The following is a 6038-nucleotide window of genomic DNA, read 5'->3' on the forward strand; positions in this document are numbered from 1 at the left end:
CCATTAAAATATGCAAATAAGCAGGTCTGGTACAGGAAGGCCATTATACTGACACTGGTTCATTGCAACAAATATTAAAGTTGATGTTTAAACATAAATCATATTTTGTGATTGGTTGTCTCGTCAGTAATCTTGTTTTATTTTTGCTTCATGTTATCTTGTCCAGATTAAAAAATTCAAACACTGCAGCTTGATCTGTGAAATCTCTCACAACTGAATTATGAGATTTGTCTTTTTGTAAGTCTGCACATTTATCAGTGAGAACACATTTATGAAAAATACAGACTCCCTGCAGTACTAGAATGAAAGCCGACCGAGGGAACACAATATACAGAGTGTTGGGGGCTCATTCTTCAACCAGGGGAGCAGGCAACAGACCAGAACAGGAAAAGCCACACAGGGACAAAAAGGAAATTTGAAATCTGTATTGCATTGTGTCAAGTTGTCAATCTCTCAGAACATTTTCAGACTGTGATGTCAGAGATTACTTTGGTAAAATTACTATATATTATTGCTCAAATCTGCTTCTTTAGAGCTAATGAATGATCACAACACATGCAGTATTTTATTACACTGACCTAAACATATGCACATATCCACAAACAGTTTACAGGCTGCAGCATGTTTTAATGCTAATGTCTTAATGCTAACATGCTTACAATGAAAATTATATCATGCTCATGTTAAGCCAGTGTAATGTTTACTGTGTTCCCCATTTTAGTTTAGCATTTTAGCATGCTAAGTTATGTAGTGCTGCCAAATATCAGCACAGTAGCATTGTCACTGTCAGCATGGTCACATTAGTATTTATATAACCTACAGCTAATATCTCTCAGCAAGAAAGAAACCAATACTTTAACCTATTTATCATTACAGTAATTGAAACTCTCAAAAAATGGCCAGTGCTACAGAGCACCCTCGTGAGTAATAAGAGTGACAAGTAGCTCTATAGTCTCCACGATAAAATGAGATCATAAAAGAGTAACATGATGGCAGAGTGGAGTGTATGTGGGAGGTAGCGTGGAGTGTGTGTAGGCGGCAGAGTGGGGTAGACCTGCATGGAGAGCACTTTGTCTTGTTTTTATCATTACCGCTGTGAGAGTAAAGCCCATTTCCAGGCATGCAGATGGGATATGATGACCCCTCAGATTTAGTCAGAGTGATGGAAACACATTTGTCAAACAATAGGCTTGCATGTTATGCTGCACTTTGTTCAGGTTACACATGCACCGAATGACTTAGTGACTGTGTTTAATTATGAATAGTTGTGTGAATAATTTAAATATTGTATGCCATGTTATTTTCATGCTCCTGTAAGATTATAGAGATAGATATTCTGGTTTGGCTTTACATTTGGATTTTACAGCAATACACCTATACAGTACTGTAGGTCCAGTGTATACTGCCAAGCAGCTCTTCAGCTATCAAGATTTTTTTTTTTTTTTCATTCAGGAAACACGTTTCTTCTGAGATCAGCTTCAATTGCTTTTCTGTAAAGAGAATAAAGACTCAGGACCTAAGTCTGAGCTTTATTGGGTCATCCTTGACATTTTGTCAGCATGTGATTCAGCCACCTTCATTTTCTAGTAATGAAAAAGGAAAAATGAAGCTATAGGCTTATATCTTTTCTTGATTTATAGTCTTTCCTTTTTCACATTTTTATTTTACTTATTGTAGGTGATGAGTTGTGAATCTTAACATTTAATCATGTCTTATGTGAAGAAATTATTTGGCTGTCATCACTGTTTAGCTGCTAAAAGTATCCAATCTCTGCAGTCACGTTCTCAATTATGATTTATGCAGTTTAGCTTCATAACAAATGTCTTTGGTAAACACATCCATCTATCCATTCTCTATACTGCTTAGTCCAATTCAGGGTCACAGTGGGCTGGAGCCAGTCCCAGCTGACAGTGGGTGAGAGGCAGTCACTCTGGACACATCGTAAGCCTATCACAGGGCTGACACACAGAGACAAACACTCACATTTACACCTATGGGCAATTTAGAGTCACCAATTAACCTAACCCCAACCTGCAGGTCCAGGACTCTGGGAGGAAGACAGATTACCCAGAGAAAACTCATGAGGGCACAGGAAGAACATGCAAAACAGAAAGGCCCAAGGTTTAAATGGGACTTAAACCCAGACTGTTCTTCCTGTGAGGCAACAGTGCTAACCACCACACCACCATACTGCCTGAAGATGCATTCATTAAAGTGCTATAGTGGTTCCAGTTTGGGGTCTGTGTATCTCAAAAATTGAAGCACCAGCTTTGCAATTAACCTGCTTTTCCAACAAATCTAAACCCATCACACTGAAGAGTTCAAACTGTTTGACTCCATCGCTTTCCTCAGCTTGTTTAGGACATTTAACAGATGTCGACTCTGTTCTGTAAAGAAGCCTGAGGCCAATTTTTTCTTGTCTTTCTTCAGCTGAACTTTTTATTCCTTTGCTGCCTGGTCTCTCTGCCCTTTGTATCCCGCATTTCATATTTTTTATTTATGCCTCTGGACACTATTATGCTACAGACTTTGAGTTTTTGCTTATCACTGGACTTCATCCAAATGACTTCTACAAACTTCTGAAAACTTACAGGTCATCACAGGATTCATGCAATCTTTAACTGCCTTACTTGGGGTCATTCAGGTCCTTCTAGCATGCTGTCTTCCCTCCACAAGAGGAAACCTGCATCTACATATTCTGTAATTGTTCTCTCAGTTTGTATGGCATCTGTTACTGAGCTTGATGTCTCTAAGACTCATCTTCATGCCTAACTTATGGGTTTGAAACAACAAATCAAGCCAGCCTTTGATACAGTGTTTCTAATCCAAGATGTTCCTCATGAGGCATTTTTCCAAGATGTCATGCGTTTTATCTGTCAGCCTCTGTGCTCCCAGTAGGACACAGCGCTGGGTCTGATACTGCATTTGTTATGAAACTGGGACACATGGCTGCCTAGAAACTCAGAGGAAAGAAGAATAATGTAGGCAGCATGTTACTAGAAAGGTGACGTTTTAAAAAGCTGTTTTTTTTTTGTTTTTTTTAGCTCCTTGGAAAGTCAGTGCACATCAGTGCGATCTGAGTTACAGAATGAACTCTGCTGGCTGCTTTTTCACTGATGCATGTATGATGGGCAACTGCCATGACCAAGTTAACATGTTCGTAGGCCTCAGGGCAACAATTTGCAAATGGGCTCATGCGCAGTGACAGTGTTATGTGCTTCTGCAGGAAGCAATGTGCCCTTTGTATAGCAAAATGGAGAGTAAGGTTGAGGTTGAGGTGGTGAACTTGTTTGTGGCATGTCTGGATTGCATGCATGAACCTAGAGTTTGCATTTTATCACAGATCTGCAGTTAATGTTCACTGTTTTAATAACAAGAATCCTGATCTTTCCTAAAGTGTCATTTATTTGTTTTAAAAAACTCAGGGAGACAACAGTGATACCAAGAATAGTACTACTAGGTTTCTCTTTAATCGACCTGCCATATTGTGAAAAACCACTTTAATGTACCTGTCATTGTTGCTCATTGAATATGATAGGACGAACACTGTTGCCAGCAAATAGAGTCCATTTGAATCAAAGTGGACAATATAATAATATTTATCTCAGTAGACTAAAACAATGCAAATGATTTTTGGTATTATGACACAAATTCCTTGTTTATTATAATGTGACTCTGCCTACACAGAGTACATAGATGTTGTAGTAGCATACAGTACAAAAAAAACCCTTCACCGTTTATGTTTTCAATGTGACTCTAAATCAGCTTTTATTGGAAGTTGCCACCAATTCTCAGCAGCTTTCCATAATGCAGAGAAAAAACATGCGGGAAGCTACAAATACAGACATTTAGTTTGTAATCAGACTCAAACATGCACAGAATTACAGGCAAGAGCTGGAGAACAATGTACTGTGTATACTTTGTATTGTACGTAAAGGGTTATAATACAGATTATAAGGGCTGTGAGGGACATGGATTGCATGGATTACAAATGTAGAGGTACTTCTATGGATATACAGTGGGTACGGAAAGTATTCAGACCCCTTTAAATTTTTCACTCTTTGTGTCATTGCAGCCATTTGCCAAAATCAAAAAAGTTCATTTTATTTCTCATTAATTTACACTCAGCACCCCATCTTGACAGAAAAAACCAGAAATGTAGAAATTTTTGCAAATTTATTAAAAAAGAAAAACTGAAATATCACATGGTCATAAGTATTCAGACCCTGTGCTCAGTATTGAGTAGAAGCACCCTTTTGAACTAGTACAGCCATGAGTCTTCTTGGGAATGATGCAACAAGTTTTTCACACCTGGATTTGGGAATCCTCTGCCATTCTTCCTTGCAGATCCTCTCCAGTTCTGTCAGGTTGGATGGTGAACGTTGGTGGACAGCCATTTTCAGGTCTCTCCAGAGATGCTCAATTGGGTTTAGGTCAGGGCTCTGGCTGGGCCAGTCAAGAACCGTCACAGAGTTGTTCCGAAGCCACTCCTTTGTTATTTTAGCTGTGTGCTTAGGGTCATTGTCCTGTTGAAAGGTGAACCTTCGGCCCAGTCTGAGGTCCTGAGCACTCTGGAAGAGGTTTTCTTCCAGGATATCTCTGTACTTGGCCGCATTCATCTTTCCTTCAATTGCAACCAGTCGTCCTGTCCCTGCAGCTGAAAAACACCCCCACAACATGATGCTCCCACCACCATGTTTCACTGTAGGGATTGTATTGGATAGGTGATGAGCAGTGCCTGGTTTTCTCCACACATACCGCTTAGAATTAACGCCAAAAAGTTCAATCTTGGTCTCATCAGACCAGAGAATCTTATTTCTCATAGTCTGGGAGTCCTTCATGTGTTTTTTGGCAAACTCTATGCAGGCTTTCATGTGTCTTGCACTGAGGAGAGGCTTCCGTCGGGCCACTCTGCCATAATGCCCCGACTGGTGGAGGGCTGCAGTGATAGTTGACTTTGTGGAACTTTCTCCCATCTCCCTACTGCATCTCTGGAGCTCAGCCACAGTGATCTTTGGGTTCTTCTTTACCTCTCTCACCAAGGCTCTTCTCCCACGATTGCTCAGTTTGGCTGGACGGCCAGGTCTAGGAAGAGTTCTGGTCATCCCAAACTTTTTCCATTTGAGGATTATGGAGGCCACTGTGCTCTTAGGAACCTTGAGTGCTGCAGAAATTCTTTTGTAACCTTGGCCAGATCTCTGCCTTGCCACAATTCTGTCTCTGAGCTCCTTGGGCAGTTCCTTCGACCTCATGATTCTCATTTGCTCTGACATGCACTGTGAGCTGTAAGGTCTTATATAGACAGGTGTGTGCCTTTCCTAATCAAGTCCAATCAGTTTAATTAAACACAGCTGGACTCCAGTGAAGGAGCAGAACCATCTCAAGGAGGATCAGAAGAAATGGACAGCATGTGAGTTAAATATGAGTGTCAATGCAAAGGGTCTGAATACTTATGACCATGTGATATTTCAGTTTTTCTTTTTTAATAAATTTGCAAAAATTTCTACATTTCTGTTTTTTTTCTGTCAAGATGGGGTGCTGAGTGTACATTAATGAGAAATAAAATGAACTTTTTCGATTTTGGCAAATGGCTGCAATGACACAAAGAGTGAAAAATTTAAAGGGGTCTGAATACTTTCCGTACCCACTGTATATGTAGATGATATTTATATGACAGCAGAGAGCACTTATTAATGAGTTATACTCAGTGCTAGTCTGTTGTATTCTAGGAGGCTATTTGTTACAGTGTATAGTTATGTTGCAGCCCATATCACACATTATTAAATCTCTCAGGGCTTATTATTTGATCATGTGTACTGTAAAGGCCTCTCAACATGTTATTTTGTCTTTGACCAACCTTCACAGGCCTTAGCGGGTGTTTTGTTGCCGCTGTGGTGGTGATTACAGACGGGGAAAACAAATGGCCTAGCGGGCTCCCTTATGGAAAGCAGGCACAGTGACATTTTCCCCACATGCAAAATCATGCAAAAGGTAAATACTGAGGCGGAGGGATACAAACACTATTGCAGAACATGGCC

Source organism: Mastacembelus armatus, chromosome 11, assembly GCF_900324485.2.
Source record: "Mastacembelus armatus chromosome 11, fMasArm1.2, whole genome shotgun sequence".
NCBI classification, from domain to species: domain Eukaryota; kingdom Metazoa; phylum Chordata; class Actinopteri; order Synbranchiformes; family Mastacembelidae; genus Mastacembelus; species Mastacembelus armatus.